Genomic DNA, 22,879 nt, shown 5'->3' with positions numbered 1-22,879 from the left:
CATCCTTCCCATGTTGAAGAATAGAAATCAGTATCAGTGCCTCTGTGTGTGTGTGTGTGTGTGTGTGTGCGTGTGTGTGTTCCATTCTCTTTAAGGCAGAGTCAAGGGCTTATAACAGGACTCTCAAGGGCTTGTTTGCACTTGTTGTTGCTAATTCACTAAAGATAAACAATTCTAGGGGACAGGATATTATAACTTCATCTTATAGAGTAAAGCTGTACTTCAGGGAGTTTAGTACCTGAGGTCACTCGCCTTCATCACCTTTTCCTTTCTAGAATTCTGGTAGCACTCAGGGGACAGTCTGAGGGTCAAAAAGCATGCTGCTGTGAAACACAGGCAAATAGCTGAGCACAGAGAGCATGAGTCATGTTAGACATTTGTTCATTGCTATTTTAATTGTCAGTGGCTCCTCCAATAACCACTGTCCTAAGAAATGCCATGACCACAGATTCAGAACCAAGCTTAGGAATGTGTTTTTAGACTCTTGTTACTGTCACCGAATACCATGGCAATTGTCATGTCGTGACTTTCGACATTATTAAATGAAAGTAAAAACTGACAAAAGTATTCTAATTTTTAAAAAATTTATTGTCAATAATGTGAAATACAAGGCACAGAATCAAACAGTAAAGAAGGCTCTTCAGGTTGTCTAGAGTGGGGGTCTTCATGGAGTTAGCTGGTTCAAGAGCAACAAGAGCTACAGGTAAAAGCTGTAGGCTATGGGTACTAGAATTTTGATGTTTCAAGCTTCTGGGGGAGGGGACTTCTGGAGTGGATGGAATCAGGAAGAAGGTGAGTTCAGTTAAAAAAAAAGTTGCTGAAATTGCATACAAAAGTTCAGAAAATGTTTATGCAATATGAGCACCAGAATTTATAGAAGTGAAAGCCAACAAGAGAAGGCATCTGGTTCCCCCTTAAGGCACGTTTATGGCAGTGAGGATGAAATCCAGCTGACTTGCTGTACCACCACTCATTTCTTTAGGACCTCTTCTCATTGCAACAGACAGATGTTCTTCTAAGCAGAGAGAAGCTGATAATGGTCAAGTAGATCACACTCTTGAGGAGAAGGAGAAGGTAGGTGTAGTAGGCAGAGGTGCTCCTGAACTGGAGCTGCAGCACATCTAAAAGAGTTCTTTAATTAGCTCCATCTGTCTTTTTGATGGCATAGTACATGTTACTAATGAGGGAATAATAAGTATTAATTTCTTTTTTTAAGGTATTAATTTCTGATGACTTACATTGAGTAACAGCTATCCTCATTCAAATCTGAAACTCAGCACTCACCATTCACAAGAGAACCACAGATAGGGAGATCAAACTTGGAAAGCAGCCTGTCTAAACCCATCAGTGCCCATAACAAGTGAGTAAGTAGATGACTTTAAAAGCCTGGCTTATCTTTTATCATGTTTTCTTTGATGGTTAAAAATAAGAGACATATGAATAAATAAAGTTTTTTATTAATATAGGTTAGGTTCTACCACTGTGCCCCTCATTAAAGTCTATATTTGAATTGGTAATTCGCTATGATGCTGTGATGTCCCTGCAGTGACATACTAGTTGTAAATATCACCATCTATTCGGTAACACCCAGACATTGAGATATTTTTAAATTATTCATGGCAGCTCACATACTCAAAAGGAAAAGCACTATCATATGTCACAAAGGTAAACATATATATGTAGACCTACCATTTTTATCTTGCCAGCAAGTGGTAGCAACTAAAAGAAATGGCAATAAGAACTTGTTAATATGCACATTATTTGACAGTCCTTTGTGTGTCTGTGAATACACATATATCTTCATATAAATGAATACATAGATGCCCTTACATAGAAGTGTATTAAAACATGAGCCCCATAGTTAGTTAATTAAATATATCTAATTATAGGAATTAGTATCATTCTATGTAACTCAGTACACACCATTCACATGTTATGTTTCTGTATACAGATAAATAGAAATTCAAAAAGAGTACGTCTTTCTCTTTTACCCTAAAAGATGTAATAGACTGTCTAAAACTATCTTTATAGAAGAGCACCACATCCTTCTAAACAAAGGATCCTCCCAAAACAACTGTGCAAAGTTCACTGACCATTGAAGAGACTGAGGATTTCAGAGGAGAAACGTGACAGTGAACAGCAAGCAGCTAACAGCTTTCATATCTGTTCATTCCTTGCAGTTTCAGAAGGTCCCTGGAGCCTTGGGACTATTGTTCATTACCAGCAGTTGTGGCATACAATGAATTACAAACTGTGAAGCCCTCTGCGTTGTACAGCCCTCTGCCTAGATGTGCATCTGTGTACCTCATTGAATCAAGGTGATGCTGTGGGATCTTACATCTGAATTATTCTGAGTAATTTGGAAAGAGTATGCATTCTTCACTGTACATGCCCTCCATGTTGGGACACTGACTAATCCTGGTCTCCCCCGACACATCCCTACACAACCCTACATGTGGTGGCACAGAATGAGCTTCCCAACATGCAGAGATGGCAAGAGATGCATTAATTACAGATATTAATTACATGCTTGCAAACAGGATCCTCACTCAGTCTTTAACTACGATGTTCTACCTGACAGTGATACATATAGCAATAAATATCTGAGAATGTCAAGGCTGCTAGGTCCACTCCTTTTTTTTAATAGGCTTTGACTCTTTCATTTGAATATGTAGTTGACTAAGGCATCAGTTTTTAATGAACCAGTTTTTGGACATTGACCTGTGTACATAATAAGAGTAAACAACTTTGCTTGCTTGGCAGAACATTCCTATTTATGGCATCAAAGGTGAAAACTCAAGTTTAGCATTTATCATGTACTTAATTGATTGTTGATTTAACATGTCACTTATTTATAATTCAATTAACAATCCCAGGGATAACGATGGGGCGGAGTGTGTGTGTATCATTAGATGTGGGTATTTTGGGTAATGACACTACAGCTTAGAAAGCTTCAGCAAAAGATTTCAACTTTTCTCCCAAAACCTCAGCCAGCCTAGTACTATGGTAAAATAAATACAAGGTGAAATAAAGGCATTGGCCCCATTATATGTCACAACAATTTTTATTGATACATTGTAGTAAAAGACTGGTTATTTCCAAACACATTCTCTAGAAAGCTCTATTTCAAAGGATGCAAGCACATACCTTTCTTTATTGAAGGAAAGAAAATCTCTTGATCCGTTCCTCTTTTGTTGTTCTCATGTTTGACAATACATCTGTGCTCTTTCCCCATTGACCTTACAGGCACAGTAAGCCAGCTAAACTTCATGTATTTGTCCTTAGTCTTCAGTGTATCCCCTTCCTGAGAGTCCAGGATAGTATTGCCATTCTTTTCTTTCCAATACACCCTTATGACATCGGGAAAGAACTTTTCAAGGAGACAAAGGTATGTCCCAGTCTTATGGAGAATTTTTTCAGCAACAGAAGGAAGAAAAATGGTGGGCTTGGGGGAAATGTCTGCATCAAGTCTTTTGTCTGTAAGAGAAAAATGGAAAATTAATAAAGATAATAATGATGGTAATCACTATGATTGAGATAGAGTCTCATGTAGCTCAGTGTAGAATCAAACTTGGAATGTACTTGTGGGTGATCCTTCTGCATCTGCCTCCCAAGTGCTAGGATAACAGACTAAATTAGACACAGACACTAAATCCAGTCACTCAAAATAATATTATGTAAACACAAATAGGAATGGTTAAGAAGAATTTATTTCTTCGCATACCTTTATTTCTCATGGTGAAGCATAATTTGGATGGATGGATAATAGGGAGGGCGAGGAGACCAAGTTGCTTTTATGGTCACCGTACAGAAGAAGCTTTCTTATCATCTCTAACATAGTTCCCTGCCCCCCATGTGTTACTTTGGTCCCTGGCTATTCCATTTAGTGCAACCCACTGTTCATTTAGTTGACGTTACAATGAGCTCTGCATTTCTTATATCTCAGTGAAATCGATGCAAGTAGCTTTCATTTTTTTTTGTACCTGTATATAGTCATTTATGTAAAGAAATTATCCTTCCATGTTTAGGCTGTGGTTTGGACAATGTGCCCATTGCTTTATTTACAACATCACCTTTGTTTCTCTCACAGCCTAGCTGTTCTCATGTCCTACTTTCATTACATCTTGCTGTTCCTTTGTCTTACTTAGTAGGCACTGAGCACAAAGTTTCCCATGTTCTCTAGGAGTAAGCGGAGAAGTGTTCCATGTCTGAGTTCAAAGCTCAGACTTGTTCACAGCATATTTGGAGAAAAATGAAGGTGTCTGTCTCTTAAGTCTATCACCATCTTGACTGTAATAATGAACCCCTCGCCAATGTCAAATGCTTTAGTATGGCTTCCCATAGATATGAATGTTTAATGGAAGTCCAGATGTCTGCAAACCTTGCTAGGTGTTTGCACACTGCTCTCCAGCATTACATGTGGAATTGCAGTCTCCTGGAAAGTGCTTCTGCAAGTCCTGCTTACAGCCCTCTTCTTTCTAAAGATTATCACCCTCACCTCACTATGGCCAGCTTTGCCTTCCCCCAATTACCTTGAAAATGCATTCCTTCAGTATCCACCTATGATGTCCCCTTTCATTCCTACACCAAAGATGAAGGATCATCACAGTGATTCAAATAATATCAAAACTACTATATTAGTCTAATGTCCCTGATTTTTCAGAGTTGAGAGACATGATGTTCTGAAATTCTTACAAGAATAGCACTTCTATCCTGACCTAACTGATTCATAATAAGTTCTGTTAGCTGTTTTATTTTTCATAAAATATATCTTTAATTGCAACCCAATTTAACCTCAGTACATCAATGAAACCAAAATGAAAGAAGATGAGAACACTAATTAAAAGGATTAAAATTCAGAGGTTATCAACATGGCTGCTAGCAACACATTTTTCTATGATTCATGCTTGAATGAAACATTGTCATTCCACAAGTAAAAGCTTTGTTATTAATCATAGAAGTGGAGGGTGCGGTTTGCAATTAAATCCGGGACAAATAAGGAGAGAAATGGTGTTCTTTACCCACAAGCTACAGTCTATTTTGTGATAGTATTCCTGGGTTCCCAATCTACCATCACAAGAAGCCTGCTGCTCTAGAATTGCAAAAGGAGAGATGGTTAAGCCTAGAGTGTGTACCAGTACATGGAATACTTCATTTCTGCTGTGCAAAACAGTGGCTGTGCTCCCAGTCATCAGTGCAACACATGAAACTGCATCTGTTTTTAAATATTCTGTACTATCTAGCTTCAGTCAGCTCACACCAAAGTATTCTGCAGCTGCTTGCTGGCTTGGCTCTTTAATGAAAACTGAATGAATTAATATCACAAGACTGGTCCTCAAAGACAACTCAGGACACTGTTATTAGCCTGACCTCATAGGCTAAGGGTCCCAATGAGCCGGTGAAACCAAATGTTATGATTTAGTGGTAGTATATAAGTATGACCAATTCTTTGCATTTCTCAAAATAAATGTTAGGGGTGCACATTTAATATGACCCCTCAGCAGTCAGAGGACAGCCTAGGTCCAGTCCTCGATTATACTTTGTTTCAGACAAGATGTCCTTATTTCAGCATAGCAGGCCTATGACCTTACCTTAGGAGCACATGTGGATACTGCTGCACACTTCAGTTTAACTAGGGATGCAAATCCAGATCCTCATACTTGTGTAGAAAGTACTTTATCTACCAAGTCACCTTGAGTAAAGTTACCTACTTCTCTAACTTTACATTGGAATAAATTATCACATTTGAAAATTGCTGGGCTTCATTATCAGTCAATAAAACAGGTGCTGAAATATGTTTTATTTTAGCCTCTGGATATAAAATTTAGTGCATCTATTGCTGAAGGCTCTTCAGTTACTCCACACTCCTTTCTTACGTCTCTCATACCAGAATAGAAAGAGCACAGACTCCTTAGTTGTAGTTAAGTAGCCTGACCTCTCTGGACAGCAATGGCCAAACTAGGAACAATGTCAAAGATGCTGAGACTGGTGCTTCAGCACCTGCCCTCCAGCCTCTCTTCCTGCTTTACTCTACAGAATATAAAGAATATGTCCCTGCAGAAATAAGCTTTGTGCCAGGGTCAAGCACTTGGATGAATTAGCATATAATCCCCAACATCTGAAATTTATCTTGTGAACATGTAAAACACCCAGCAATATTTTACTATTTATATGAATATACAAAATTGCCTCTGTTGATATTAAATGGAGACAAAACTGAAACAAAGTCACATCAAGTTTAAGTGTAATCAAGAATCTCAGGACTGAACACACTTGCCTTGAAATGTGGGCCATGTTCACATAGGTTGAGAAGTCTTATTCTACTTTTTCCATAAGTTTCTGTATTTATTCCCTTAAAGGGTTGTGATTTATAGATCAGTTCGTAGCCTAAAATGCAATTTAGAGTTAATTGAGATTTCTTTTTCATAGAGAAATAAAAGGACGAACTATGTATTCAGGCATGACTACTGATAATTAGACAATAAAAGTGTTCTTATAAAAAGTGAAGTAGAAAAAATGAGTATAGTAATGGTCAAATGAAGATGAAAATTAATGAAGTCTTTTTCATGGACACTGGACAGAAATAGTTTGTGTCAACTACAAATTTTAATAGAGAAATATCAAGATAATATTTCAAGACTCAGAATGACATAAATTGGGTCCTGTCCAAATCTACCTGTAAGGAGTCAGACAAATACGACAGGGATTTATTCATGTTCTACAGTAATTTACTGTGAATTATGATCAAAACCAATAAGGATTTCACAGTTTGTCTGGAGAAAGTTGTATTTCAAAATACATATAAGACTCATCATCAAAACTCCAGTTTTGAGGACTCACACTCAAATTGCCTTTCACAATAGTATCTTGAAGCAAAAGTTTACCAATAAGTTATGCATCTGATCCTTAAAATAACTTCCACTTAACCTTTGCATGTGTAAATATTCTAAACACAGAGCTTCAATTTTTTCTGGAGGGAAAGAAGTAACCATTTACAAAGTAGTTTTTGTTGTCATATTCAGAATATAACCTCAAAAATGGCTCAGGCTAAGAATATTGTAGTCAGGTAGAGTAGATAATAGTAGATTTCTATTTTTATGCAACCACATATGTTCTTTTAATCACTGGAATAAAGCAGAATAAAAGATACTTACTGGAGGGAATTACTATGAGCTTTGTTCCTTCTGCAAATACCTTGCGAAAGCCCGATCTATCACAGTGCTCACAGCTTCTACAAAAATCTCCAGACTTTTATGTCCTGAGAAACAGGCTAAAATTTGTCCTGACAAACTGATCTTCTGGGCTCCTTAGAAGGCCATTACATTTAAATCATGTAGTATCTGATATCTTGCAATTTTCTTTACAAAATAAACTCATACAATGTTCTCCCTGGAGTTAGTGATAATTGAAAGTCACCAACAGAAAATAGAAGGAGTTCAGTTGGAAAAGAAGAGAGTTGGGCTAACTGGTCCACCAAATTTTTTTTCCCAAGTAACTAGAAAAAGTATTCTAAGAATTGTCTTGTTTTTAATTTCCAGGAGTTCACTTGTGTTGAAACTGTTTATTGTTTACATCAAAGGAATATGGTTTTTTTGTTCTCATAAGCACCAAAGTTTCTTCTTAAGAATGGGGGATATATTTCTGAAAAGAGGAAGCTCTGTAGTAATTTAAGATAAAACCATGCCACTACTTGAAATTTGTGACCCAAAATTCTATATGTTCAAAAAGCTGCCACTATTAGTTGGCATCAAGGACCATTATTTAATCCATGTCAGTGAAAATTTATCATGTCTTGTTAGAATAAAGTTTAGGTAAAATACATATCTGTAAGGTGTTTTAGGGTTTTCTTGATTAAGTCATTCATTGGATGATTAAAATAGTATTTTAACTGACAATTTCAATATTTTTCTTCTTAGAACACTTACATACCCTTTATAATTTACACATGCATGATATGTTCTCAGTTTCTGGTTTCTGCTCATTCCTTTTTCTAAGACCAGAAGTAGAATCATTAGAAGTCTTAAGACCTGTTTATATTTAAAGAATTATAAACTAATTTAAAGTGCAAAAGAGTCACTAAAGTAAAATAGCTCAGTAGGTAAAGAACCTTATTGCCAAATCTGATGACTCTAGTTTGATTTCTGAAACCCACATGGTGGAAGGAGAGAGCCAGCTCTGTATGTGTTCCTATAGCTGCATGCTTGCTATGGCATGTGCACATTCACATTTATACACATAGATACACAAAATAAATGTGAATTTTAATGAGATATAAATGTTTTATTGAGAGCAACCCATAGCAGCCTGGTTTCCCCTCTTCCCAACTTTCTTCCCCCAACTCTCAATCCCCTATGGCTCATCATAGGGTCACCTTAGAACTTGCAGTCTTCCCTCCTACTGAAAGATCCTGACAGAATGAAAGAGGTCACAGAAGCCCTGAAATTGGCAAGATAGATGTCACTGTTAGCAGAACTAGCTTCACTGATTTAGAAAATAGAGGTGCACAATGCTCTGGCCACTCCTTGAACCTGTTTGTCTCTTTCCTTGTACCCCCCTATACTGGCTGGTTTTGTGTGTCAACTTGACACAGCTGGAGTTATCACAGAGAAAGGAGCTTCAGTTGAGGAAATGCCTCCATGAGATCCAACTGTAAGGCATTTTCTCAATTAGTGATCAAGGGGGAAAGGCCCCTTGTGGGTGGGACCATCCCTGGGCTGGTAGTCTTGGGTTCTATAAGAGAGTAGGCTGAGCAAGCCAGGGGAGGCAAGCCAGTAAAGAACATCCCTCCATGGCCTCTGCATCAGCTCCTGCTTTCTGACCTGCTTGAGTTCCAGTCCTGACTTCCTTTGGTGATGAACAGCAGTATGGAAGTGTAAGCCGAATAAACCCTTTCCTCCCCAACTTGCTTCTTGGTCATGATGTTTGTGCAGGAATAGAAACCATGACTAAGACACCCCCCATACCCATTTCTTGAGAATAGACATTGTTTAGATCTGGAAATCCCCTACTCTCCTCCTTCTCCTTTCCCCCTGAGGGCCTATAAAAACTGGGACCTCTTTCCCCTCAAGGTTGACTCCTCTACCCCTGAGTGGGATATGAGTTGTCCCCAGAGCTCTGGCTTTCCCTGAGTAAAGCCTCATGTGGTTTGCAACAAGTTCAGTCTATCGTGAGTTCTTGGGTGTCCGCTATTGTCCTGAGGCCTGAGCAAGGGACTCCTTTCAGAGTCTTTCATTTGGGGGCTCGTGAGTTCTTGGGTGTCCACTATTGTCCTGAGGCCTGAGCAAGGGACTCCTTTCAGAGTCTTTCATTTGGGGGCTCATCCGGGATAGGCGTGACCACCCACGTCTCCGAAGACCCACTTGGAGGTGAAATTTTTTGTCTAAAAATATTTCTGGAGCCGGGCGTGGTGGCGCACGCCTTTAATCCCAGCACTCGGGAGGCAGAGGCAGGCGGATTTCTGAGTTCGAGGCCAGCCTGGTCTACAAAGTGAGTTCCAGGTCAGCCAGGGCTATACAGAGAAACCCTGTCTTGAAAAACCAAAAAAAAAAAAAAAAAAAAAAAAAAAAATTCTGTAAGCCGGCGAGGTTCAGTGCTGAAATTTGCAGCCGCTACATTTCATGAGAAGCAGAGACCTTTGCCTCAGGATGAGGCACTGAGTGTGAACAGCAGACGTGCTGGAATCACTGGCTGCTCGCTATGGGGGACACCCTGAGCGAGGGAAAGGACTCCAGGAGTCCGTCTGGGGTGGGAAGTGAAGAGTTGGTAGTCTTCCTAGATTGGAAGACTTAAGCACTTCCCCGACCTTCTGCATTTCTGAGTTGGTTTTTGTTTGTCCGTTAGAAGATGGGCATTTGTCAGTGTGTGTTTTTTGTGTCTGTTTTCAGGTATTTGTCAGTGTGTGTGTATGTGTTTTGTGTCTGTTTTCCGTGATATTGGACGGACTGTAATGACCCTCCCCCCCAAGTTTGACTTTAGACCACTGGACTGAAGTTAGATCAAGGGCCCATAATCTTTCAGTAAAAATTAAGAAGGGACCTTGGCAGACTTTCTTGCGCCACCGAGTGGCCAACTTTTAATGTAAAATGATCACTGGAGGGGACTTTTGGTTTGACTCTTATGTTTGAAGTTAAAGCCATTGTTTTTCAGAGGGACCTGGGTCCCACCCAGATCAACAGCCTTACCTCATTCAGAATTCACCGCCATAAATCAAACCATGGATTCCCCCATGCCTCTCAGAGCCCTCCCCCGGATGCTCCCATGCACGCAAGTGGGTCAGCACAGTGCCCTCACTTTCTGCCCTAAGAAGCAGTAAGCACAGGGGCGATAGCAGCAGCAGTGGTGACAGTGCAGACCCTGCCTGGACCAGTGAGCTTTCTGGCCCGGTGGTGAGAAGGCACACAGGGCTCCTCCTCAAGCCGCTCCCACTTCCCAGGTCCCTGCACCTGGCTCTGAGATTGCTAAAGGCACAGTCTGAGGACCGAGGACCTGAAGCTGGGACCCGGAGCCTACAAGCCCAGAGTCCCCCAGCAGATGAAGCTCCTGACACCACTTCTGCCTTTTCCTTTGCGAGCTGTGGGCAACCCACCCACAGACAGGCAGTCTCTGCAGACCCTCCAATATTGGCCTTTGTCATCGGCTGATCTGTCCCTCTGGACCGGCCAGATTAGAACTACAACACAGCTCAAGGTAGGGAGAGGTTGACAGTTTACTGGCCGGGCTCTAGTCTAAAGGGAGCGATGAGACGTCTCACCAATTTGGCTCAGGTAAGAGAAGTGATGCAGGGCCTTACAGAGCCCCTATCTGTTTTTCTAGAAAGATTGATAGAAGCTTATAGATACTATACTCCTTTTAACCCGACCGCTGAGGGTCAACAAGCCACGGTTGCTATGGCTTTTAAAGATTACATGTCATGACTTTACAAGATTTAGTTAAGGAGGCAGAAAAGGTGTATCACAAGAGAGAAACAGAGGAAGAGAAGAGAGAGAGGGAAAAGCGAGAAGAAGAAGAGAGGGAAAATAAGAGGGAAAGAAGACAGGAGAGGAATTTAAGCAGGATTTTGGCCACAGTGGTAGGGGAATGTAAAAGAAGGAACAGGCCAGAGAATAGACAGACAGGGTACCTGGGCAACAAGGAACCCAGACCTGAAGGAAGAAGATCTGTCCAGAAGATTTTAGAGAAGGACCAATGTGCCTATTGCAAGGAAAAAGGACATTGGGCATGAGAATGCCCAAAGAAAAAGGGAAGGGCCCCTAAGGTCCTGACTCTGAAAGATGATGAATAGGGGAGACGGGGCTCGGACCCTCTCCCCGAGCCTAGGGTAACCCTGACGGTGGAAGAGACTCCCATGGACTTTTTAATTGACATGGGGGCAGAACATTCTGTGTTGAAACATCCACTGGGAAAATTAAAAAAAAAAAAAAAGAACCATAGTGATTGGAGCCACTGGTCCGAAACAATACCCCTGGACCACTGCATGCACTGTAGATCTGGGGAAAGGCCAAGTGAGTCATTCCTTCTTGGTCATTCCTGAGTGTCCCACACCGCTTCTAGGAAGAGATCTTCTGACTAAATTAAAGGCCCACATCAGATTTACCCAAGAAGGGCTGAGAGTAAGTTGAAAATCCCCCACCTCCATAGTCTTAGCCCTGCAGCTTGAGGAAGAATACCGATTGCATGAAGGCATAAAGCAAACGGAATTGCCAGACCTAGAAGATTGGTGGACTGCTTTCCCTAGAGCATGGGCAGAGACTGGAGGCATGGAAATGGCTGTCAGAGTTCCCCCTGTGGTTGTGGGACTGAAGACGGATGCAACCCCTATAGGAGTGCGACAATACCCAATGAGCTGTGAAGCAAGAGATGAAATCAGGCCACATATTCAGAGACTATTACAATTAGGTATTTTGGTACCTTGCCAGTCACCCTGGAATACTCCTTTACTGCCGGTAAAGAAACCTGGCATGAGTGACTACCGACCAGTCCAAGACCTGAGAGAGGTCAGTAAGATATGATATTCACCATGATATTCACCTAACTGTTCCTAATCCCTATAACCTCTTCAGCTCACTCCCTCCAGTGCGAAAATGGTACACAGTGCTTGATTTAAAAGATGCTTTCTTTTGTCTGAAGTTATATCCCTCCAGCCAGCCTATATTCGCCTTTGAGTGGAGAGATCCTGACACTGGACAAACAGGACAATTGACCTGGATTCGGTTACCCCAGGGGTTCAAAAACTCCCCCACCCTTTTTGATGAGGCTCTACATCGAGATTTAGCCTCCTTCTGAGCTGAAAACTCCCAGGTAACTCTGCCTCTATATGTTGATGACTTGCTCCTTGCTGCAACCATGAAGAGAGAATGCTGGCAGAGGACCAAGAGATTGCTAGCAGAACTGGGTGAGTTGGGTTACCGGGCCTCTGCTAAAAAAGCCCAGCTATGTCAGATAGAAGTAGTCTACTTGGGATATACCCTCCGGGATGGAAAATGGTGGCTGACAGAGGCTAGAAAAAGGACTGTGACTCAAATACCAACACTGGCTACTCCAAGACAGGTGAGAAAATTCTTGGGCACTGCTGGTTTCTGCTGACTTTGGATACCTGGGTTTGCAACACTGGCCACCCCCCTATACCCCCTGACCAAGGAAAGTGGAGAATTCAGATGGACATCAGAACATCAGAAAGCCTTTGAAAATATTAAGGAGGCCCTGCAGACTGTGCCAGCCTTGGCATTGCCAGATCTAACCAAGCCCTTCATCCTCTATGTTGATGAGAGGGCAGGGGTGGCCAGAGGAGCTCTAGGGTGACATATTTGTCAAAAAAGCTGGACCCAGTGGCCAGCAGATGGCCCACATGTTTAAAGGCCGTTGTTGCAGCAGCCCTACTCGTTAATGATGCTGACAAATTAAGTCTGGGACCGCAAATAACTGTGGTAGCCCCCCACTCCCTTGAAAGCATTATCCGCCAGCCCCCAGACCGATGGATGACAAATGCCCAGATGACTCACTACCAGAGTCTGCTGCTGACTGAAAGGGTCATGTTTGCTACTCCTGCTATTCTCAGCCCTGCCACCTTCCTGCCTGCAAAGTGATCTATGTGACCAGCCGTGGCCAGGTGTTCCAAACTGGTACAAGGACGGAAGCAGTTTCCTAGTAGAAGGTAAGAGGATGGCAGGGGAGGCGGTGGTAAATGGTAAGCGAGTTGTGTGGGCTGGCAGTCTGCCAGAAGGTACATCAGCTCAAAAAGCTGAATTAATTGCCCTGACCCAGGCCCTTCGGATGGCTGAGGGGCAGTCCATCAACATTTACACGGATAGCAGGTATGCTTTTGCTACAGCCCATGTCCACGGTGGCATCTATAGACAAAGAGGGTTGCTGACGTCAGCAGGCAAGGACATAAAAAATAAAGAGGAGATTCTGAGCCTCCTTGAGGCTATTCATCTGCCTGCCAAAGTGGCCATTATACATTGTCCTGGACATCAAAAAGGACACGATGCTGTGACAAGGAGGAATAACATGGCTGATGTTAAGCTAAACAGGTTTTACTCGGCCCTAAGATACTGCCCTTCAGGACTCAATACTGCCCTTCAGGACTCAACAGATAGAACCTCTCCAGTAAGTTGCTCTGCCAGAACCACAAAAAGAAGGGAAAAGATTTATTGAAAATACACATCTGCTGTCCCACCTGGGAGTTAAACCCTGCAAACACTGGTCAAGCATTTACTTTTTATGTTTTAAAACTGTCTGATGTTGCAGAAGCAGTAGTTAATATGGGGAAATCCATCAACGTAATCCACTATATAAACAAACTCAAAGACAAAAGCCACATGATCATCTCATTAGATGCTGAGAAAGCATTTGACAAAATCCAACACCCCTTCATGATAAAAGTCTTGGAAAGATCAGGAATTCAAGGCCCATAACTAAACACAATAAAAACAATATATGGCAAAAGAGTAGCCAACATCAAACTAAATGGAGAGAAACTTGAAGCAATCCCACTAAAATCAGGGACTAGACTAGGCTGCCCACTTTCTCCCTACCTATTCAATATAGTACTTGAATTCCTAGCCAGAGCAATTAGACAACAAAAGGAGGTCAAGGGGATACAAATTGGAAAGGAAAAAGTCAAAATATCACTATATGCTGATGATATGATAGTATATATAAGTGACCCTAAAAATCCCACCAGAGAACTATTAAACCTGATAAACACCTTCATTGAAATAGCTGGATATAAAATTAACTCAAACAAATCAGTGGCCTTTCTCTACACAAAGGATAAACAGGGTGAGAAAGAAATTAGGGAGACAACACCCTTCAATATTCACAAATAATATAAAATACCTTGGTGTGACTCTAACTAAGGAAGTGAAAGATCTGTATGGGAAGAACTTCAAGTCTCTGAAGAAAGAAATTGAAGAATATCTCAGAAGATGGAAAGAGCTCCCATGCTCACGGATTGGCAGGATCAATATAGTAAAAATGGCTATCTTGCTGAAAGCAATCTACACATTCAGTGCAATCCCCATCAAAATTCCAACTCAATTATTCACCGAATTAAAAGGGGCAATTTGCAAATTCATGTGGAATAGCAAAAAACCTAGGATAGCAAAAGCTATTCTCAATGATAAAAGAACCTCTGCGGAAATCACAATGCCTGACCTCAAGCTGTACTACAGAGCAATTGTTATAAAAACTGCATGGTACTGGTACAGCAACAGACAGGTAGACCAAGGGAATAAAATTGAAGACCCAGAAAAGAACCCACACACCTATTATCACTTGATCTTTGACAAGGGAGCTAAAACCACCCAGTGGAAAAAAGACAGCATTTTCAACAAATGGTGCTGGATTAACTGGCGGTTAGCATGTAGAAGAATGCCAATTGATCCATTCCTATCTCCTTGTACTAAGCTCAAGTCTAGGTGGATCAAGGAACTCCACATAAAACCAGAGACACTGAAACTTACAGAAGAGAAAGTGGGGAAAAACCTTGAAGATATGAGCACAGTGGAAAAATTCCTGAACAGAACAGCAGTGGCTTGGGCTGTAAGATTGAGAATCAACAAATGGGGCCTCATAGAATTGCAAAGCTTCTGTAAGGCAAAAGACACCGTCAATAAGACAAAAAGGCCACCAACAGATTGGGAAAGGATCTTTACCAATCCTAAAACACATAGGGGAATAATATCCAACATATAAAAAAACAAAAGGAGATGCACTCCAGAAAATCAAATAGCACTATTAAAAAATGGGGTACAGAGCTAAACAAAGAATTTTCAACTGAGGAATACTGAATGGCTGAGAAGCACCTAAAAAAATATTCAACATCCTTAGTCATCAGGGAAATGCAAATCAAAACAACCTTGCAATTCCACCTCACACCAGTCAGAATGACTAAGATTAAAATCTTAGGTGAGAGCAGATGTGGGCAAGGATGTGGAGAAAGAGGAACAGTCCTCCATTGCTGGTAGGATTGCAAGCTGGTACAACCACTCTGGAAATCAGTCTGGTGGATCCTCAGAAAATTGGACATAGTACTACCAGATGAACCAGCAATTTGTCTCCTGGGCATATACCCAGATATTCCTACTTGTAATAAAGACACATGCTCCAATATATTCATAGCAGCCTCATTTATAATAGCCAGAAGCTGGAAAGAACCCTGATGTACCTCAACAGAGGAATGGATACAGAAAATGTGGTACATTTACCCAATAGAGTACTACTCAGCAATTTAAAACAATGAATTCATGAAATTCTTAGGTAAGTGGATGGATCTGGAGGATTTCAATCTGAGTGAGGTAACCCAATCACAAAAGAACATACATGATATGCACTCACTGATAAGTGGATATTCGCTCAGAAAATTAGAATACCCAAGATGCAATTTGCAAAACACATGAAACTCAAGAAGAAGGAAGACCAACCTGTGGATTCTTTGCTCCTTCTTAGAATGGGGACAAAATACCCATGGAAGGAGTTACAGAGACAAAATTCAGAACTGAGATGGACGGAAGGACCACCCAGAGACAGCCCCCACCCACTGATCCATTCCTTATACAACCACCAAACCCAGACACTATTGCATATGCCAGAAAGATTTTGCTGACAGGACCCTGATATAGCTGTCTCTTGTGCAGCTATGCCAGTGTCTGGCAAATACAGAAGTGGATGCTCACAGTCATCTGTTGGATGGAACACAGGGCCCCTAATGAAGAAGCTAGAGAAGTACCCAAGGAGCAAAAGAGGTCTGCAACCCAAAGGAGGAACAACAATATGAACTAATCAGTACCTCCCCCTGCCCCCCCAGAACTTTGTCTCTAGTTGCATTTGTAGCAGAGGATGGCATAGTCGGCCATCAATAGGAGGAGAGGCCCTTGGTATTGCAAAGATCATATGCCCCATTACAGGGGAATGCCAGGGCCAGGAAGTGGTATGGGTGGGTTGGGGAGTAGGGTGGGGGGAGGGTATAAGGAACTTTTGGGACAGCATTTGAGTTGTAAATGAAGAAAATATCTAATAAAAAATGTGATAGAAGGTACATAGTCCCTGACATCTACATTTGAAGTTTCTTTCGGGCAAATCTTTACTAACATTGTTGCTCAGAGTACATTTCACCTGGAATATTTGGTGGTAGGCTATCACAGACAGGGAGAATTTACGTCCACCCCAACTTTAGACTTCTACCCAGAAAAGAAAAGAAAAAGATCCAAGTCTGGAAAGCTGGGCCAGGAACTTGTACTGAAAAGTCTTACCAGTCCAGGACCATCAAAGAGTTAACTCTGAGTCTTGTTCATGAGTAGTTCCAAAACTCTGCTTCCTCGCTCTGCTTCCTTTCCAGAGAACCTACCATTTAGAGGAGGCTGATTATAAACAGCCTTCCCAGTGTTAAAGTTAGATATTATTGATTCAAATGTAGTTCTGACTTGGTAAGTGTCCATTAGAAAAGGTGTGTCACAAACACTGGCCTCTCATCCAGCTACTGCATGTAGAACACTTGGCTTATTATCTCTGCTTACAGAAATGCACTAAGAGTGCTATGTTTGCTGGTATTACTGCACAGTAGAAAATGAGGAAAAAACATGAATAGTCACATGTAAAGAGACATGTAAAGAGGTGTCAAAATGATGAGATGTTTATTTTCAGAAAACAAATAAATTGATGCCACCTTGAGATAAAGTTTCATACTTGGAAGGTTAGCATAGCACTCAAGTTTGTCGGGCCTTTCCCAGATGTTCACATACACCTGGGCTGCAGAGCTAGGCTCTCTGCAGGGGGATTTGGCATATCAGTATCACTAGAGACCATGAATAAGGTATTAGTAAGTGACTGTACATATGAGCAAGTGTGCATGCCCACATAGAGGCAAGCCCAAATGTTGGCTTTCAGGCACTGTTCACTCTCAGTGACCTTGAACTCCCCAAATAAGCTAGGATGACTGGCCAGTGAGCACCAAGAATATGCACATTAGCCTCATCCAGACTGACATTAAAAGTGAGTATCACCGCCGGGCGTGGTGGCAAAGCCTTTAATCCCAGCACTTGGGAGGCAGAGGCAGGCGGATTTCTGAGTTCGAGGCCAGCCTGGTCTACAAAGTGAGTTCCAGGACAAGCCAGGCTACACAGAGTAACCCTGTCTCAAAAAAAAAAAAAAGTGTGTATCACCATTCCTGAATTGTTATGAGGGTTTTAGGGATTGATTTAGGCTTTCATCATTATAAAACTTATTTTTGTTTTGCTAAACAATAGGATAGTTAAGAGAAAGATAGATAGATAGATAGATAGATAGATAGATAGATAGATAGATAGATAGATAGATAATACATATTCCCTGACACTTACGTTTGAAATTACTTCTGTGAAAAACTTTACTAACATTGCTGCTCACAGTACATTTCACCTGGAATATTTGGTGGTAGGCTATCACAGACAGGGAGAATTTACGTCCACCCCAACTTTAGACTTCTAATTATCCAGACAAAGTAACCTGCTGCAGACTTTCTTTGGCTGTTGAGTGTTGCCATTTAATGGCTAACTTAAAGATGGCATGTCCTTGTACCATTTTAATATGCATTAAAAACAACCTGCTTATCTTAGTCAGCCCATATATTTAGTTTTCTAATAATTTCATGCACTAATATGTGCTAATAATCCAGACCATCAGATAATCAATAACATCAATTATTTAATGATGGATGAGTATAGGCATTACAAACACTTTATCTGGATTATTTGGTGATACCTTTCAATAGTTCAATAAAGTTACTATCATATTCTCCACTGCAAATTAGGAAAATGAAAACAAAGATATGTAATTTAACCAAAGCCAAACAGACAATTTCAGGGAATGGATATGTAACAAAGATTCATTTAGGTAGAACTGACAAAAAGGGAATGATAAAAAAAAATAAATTGCATACATCTTAGCTACTAATGCAAATTCCAGCCTCATGTACAGGACCCTCCAGAATACCTGCCCAATTTTCAGACTGAAGACCATACCACCAACCTCTGGCATTCACAACCCCCAATGCCACAGGAGCCTGTTTGCTCCCTAAGACCTAGAGGCAGCACCACTGACACTGTAGGTCCCCATTCCTTGTATGCCAGATCAAGCAGAACACCAACTGGTGAGGTCAGAGGTCATGCACTTCCCAAGTGTGCTGGTGTCAGTACAGCTTTCTTACTCATAGATCAGTATGGAGTACTTCCATGCCACAGATTCAAGCATTATCAATCTGATATACAACTATCTAAGCCCAGAGAACAACAGGGAGATATCAAAACACCCACTCAGTAAAAGTAGGTGAGAAACTCACACCAAAGACCAAACCAGCAAATTGCCTCCATGTGGCAAGACCAATCTTAAAACATGAGCTCTGTCACAATCACAGACTATGTTTCCTCCTAAATTACTAAACATGTAATCCCCAGTGAGAGTAATTTAGACAAATCTTCAGAAAAAATACTTTTAAAATTATAGATATTTTCCATGAAAATATAAATATTTACAAAGAGAACATGAACTCACCTCCAGATGGATGCAAAGGGCATAAGAATAAAATGCCTGGATGAATGCTCAGAGAGAAGAAGCAAATGAAATATCAAAGACAATTGAGAATATGTAAATAGAATTGAACCAAGTATAGAGATATGGAAGAAAGTCAAGCTAAAATGATTCTTGAAGTAAAAACTTCATAAATCAAATAAAAAACTAAGTGGAAAGTCTCATCAGTAGAATAATCATGGGCACATTAGGATACCAGTGATTGGAGACAAGCTAGAGAAGTAGAATCATTCAGTCAAAGCATAATAAATCTTAAGAAGCACAGGGATGCAACATTTGAGCCCTTTGGGACATACAAAAACAGCAAATCTATAAGTTAAGAGGTAGGAGAATGAGGAGAATTCTAGGGCAAAGACATGGAAATATCTTAAATAAAACCATAGAATAAAATTTACCTATACTATGTATAGTCCCATGTTAAATGTTACCACTATTATTAATACTAATAGTATCAGTAATATATAAAAAAAAAACTCCTTTCTTCTGATTTGCCTTCTCCTGACCTATCTCTGTGTCTCTGTCTGTCTCTGTGCCTCTCTGTGTCTGTCGCTCTGTCTCTCTCTCTCTACCTGTCAGTCTCTATCTGCCTCTCCCTCTCTCTCCTCCTCCTCTGAAGTAGTGTTGCACAGGCTACCCTCAATGTCATGTTCTTCCTGCTACAGCCTCCCAAAGGTGATCAGCACAACATCTACCTAAGGATACTTTATGAAATCAGAATTTTCCTACACTAATTGCATGATTAGATTAATTATATGTCCAGAAAATCAAATAACCCCATTAAAAAATGGGGCTAAGAACTGAACAAAGAATTCTCACCTGAGGAATACCGAATGGCAGAGAAGCACCTGAAAAAATGTTCAACATCCTTAATCATCAGGGAAATGCAAATCAAAACAACCCTGAGATTCCACCTCACACCAGTCAGAATGGCTAGATCAAAAATTCAGGTGACAGCAGATGCTGGTGAGGATGTGGAGAAAGAGGAACACTCCCCCATTGTTGGTGGGATTGCAAGCTTGTACAACCACTCTGGAAATCAGCCTGGCGGTTCCTCAGAAAATTGGACATAGTACTACCGGAGGATCCAGCAATACCTCTCCTGGGCATATATCCAGAAGATGTCCCATCCGGTTCGAAGGACACATGCTCCACTATGTTCATAGCAGCCTTATTTATAATAGCCAGAAGCTGGAAAGAACCCAGATGCCCCTCAACAGAGGAATGGATACAGAAAATATGGTACATTTACACAATGGAGTACTACTCAGCTATTAAAAAGAATGAATTTATGAAATTCCTAGCCAAATGGATGGACCTGGAGGGCATCATCTTGAGTGAGGTAACACAATCACAAAGGAACTCGCACAATATGTATTCACTGATAAGTGGATATTAGCCCAGAAACTTAGGATACCCAAGATATAAGATACAATTTGCTAAACGCATGAAAATCAAGAAGAATGAAGACTAAAGTGGGGACACTGTGCCCCTTCTTACAACTGGGAACAAAACACCCATGGAAGGAGTTACAGAGACAAAGTTTTGAGCTGTGATGAAAGGATGGACCATCTAGAGACTGCCATATCCAGGGATCCATCCCATAATCAGCTTCCAAACGTTGACACCATTGCATACACTAGCAAGATTTTGCTGAAAGGACCCAGATATAGCTCTCTCTTGTGAAACTATGCCGGGGCCAAACAAACACAGAAGTGGATGCTCACTGTCAGCTATTGGATGGATCACAGGGCTCCCAATGGAGAACTTAGAGAAAGTACCCAAGGAGCTAAAGGGATCTGCAACCCTATAGTTGGAACAACAAGATGAACTAACCAGTACCCCGGAGCTCTTGTCTCTAGCTGCATATGTAACAAAAGATGGCCTAGTCGGCCATCACTGGAAAGAGAGGCCCATTGGACTTGCAAACTTTATATGCCCCAATACAGGGGAATGCCAGGGCCAAAAGAATGGGAATGGGTGGGTAGGGAAGTGTGGGGTGGGTTATGGGGGACTTTTGGGATAGCATTGGAAATGTAATTGAGGAAAATACATAATAAAAAAAGATTAATTATATGTATTATTCCAAAATATAACTCTAACTTTAATGGGTAAAAGGAGAGGAGACTTTTAGAGGGAACAATATATGTTCATTTTCCAGAATAATGGACTGAGTTTATAACGAATGCTATGTTCCAACCTGGAAACAGCTTAATGATGTTTTTGTAGTAATCAAACAAAAGGAAGTCATGAATCATGGTACTTTTCAAATACTTTGGTGAAAATATCAGGTAGATAGATTATAACAAAATGGGGAATCTCTACCAAAGGCATCAGATAATATCTCACAACATGCTTAGCCTTTGGGTCAGTGCCAGCTAGTGGCCTGTTGACATATTCTAAAAGGATTTATCAATTAGTCATAAAAATGCCCATTAAACACAAACAGGGACAATTAAAAATGATCAACTGATTAAAGATTGTTCAGGATGCTTTGACATCAAGACCACAACACTTCAATTCTTCACCATCATGGATGTTCTAACAGACAGCTCTCCTCTGGGAACTTCAGTCCACAGAAAGTAGATTCCAAGGATATGGGACAGGAACTTTTAGCATTTTGACACATTATTTCTTGGATGTACTCAATCATCCTACTCTAAACTTAGAATAATCACAATTGTCAAAGATAGTTTCTTATATTGTTGTTTTGTGAGGTGCAGGGAGATTTCTTCCTCTTTTGTTAATTTATTATTTAATGCACGCATATAACATAGTGTGGTCACACTAACTAGACCCCATCTTTCTTACTCACCTCATCTCAAACCTCTATCTTCCTAAGCAGTCCAGCAACAACAGCATGCTTTTTTTTTTTAATTGCTCTGTGACCCACTGCATCCCTCCCTGATGCTCTAAGTTCATGATTTTCTTTGCAGATCACTAAAGTAAAAGCCATGAGCCCTGGGTGTGGACCAAACTTTGTTACACTGACCTGCCTCCTGAAACCTGTACATTGGTCTCTAATATTTTCCCATTGAGGTGATTATTTACTTAGAGATGCAATGGCAATAGTTTTCTTCATTATAAACTATAAATTGTAACTAACAAGAGATTCTGTAATCTCTGAAATTCCCCAGTGTGAATGAAAGTACTGGGAACTGTAGCAGTAAATACCATCCTGTCCTGACTTAATTCTAAGCCATTCAGTTACTGCAAACCTCTGTGCAGAGAATTAATAAAAGACCATATCACATTTTGAGCTCCCTGGCCTTTATTTGAACCGCTCTCAGATACCCTCACTGAGTTAGTGTGAAGGCTATTCTGTCTTTAGTTGGTAACCTGCAGGACCTAAGACCTCACTGGGGAAATAGAACCCAAGATGTTCCCTGGAAGCCCTAAAAGTGCTGTGAGCATTTAAGGCTCTGGTGGCCCCTGGCTGAGCATCAAGTGGCTGTGTTTGCCAAGAGGATGTGGGTGGGCACAGATGGGGCTGGTTCTTATGCAGGCTAGTCTAGAAGCTCTAATGTTGTGTTTATCCAGACTGCACAGTAGTAGGTGGCTTCATCTTCTTTCTTCAAGTAATTTATTTCCAAGGTTGAAGTAGAACTTTTAAAATCTTTACTTGCTTCAATTTTTTTGTTCTTCCCTCCTAAGGGTCGTTGATTGTAGTTTGTCTCAACATATATTAGATACTCAAACTGTTGATTTGTTTTTTGCCGGTACCAATGTATAGCTGTGTTGGAGAAATATGGAAGATAAATTGTACAGGATATTTGCGCTCTCTCATCTGTCGCTCTGGTGACCGATACTTCAGTTTGCT

This window comes from Mus caroli, unplaced genomic scaffold (genome assembly GCF_978045245.1).
Source record: "Mus caroli unplaced genomic scaffold, Mus_caroli_1 scaffold_15, whole genome shotgun sequence".
Taxonomy (NCBI): domain Eukaryota; kingdom Metazoa; phylum Chordata; class Mammalia; order Rodentia; family Muridae; genus Mus; species Mus caroli.
This window is presented reverse-complemented; position numbering follows the sequence as displayed.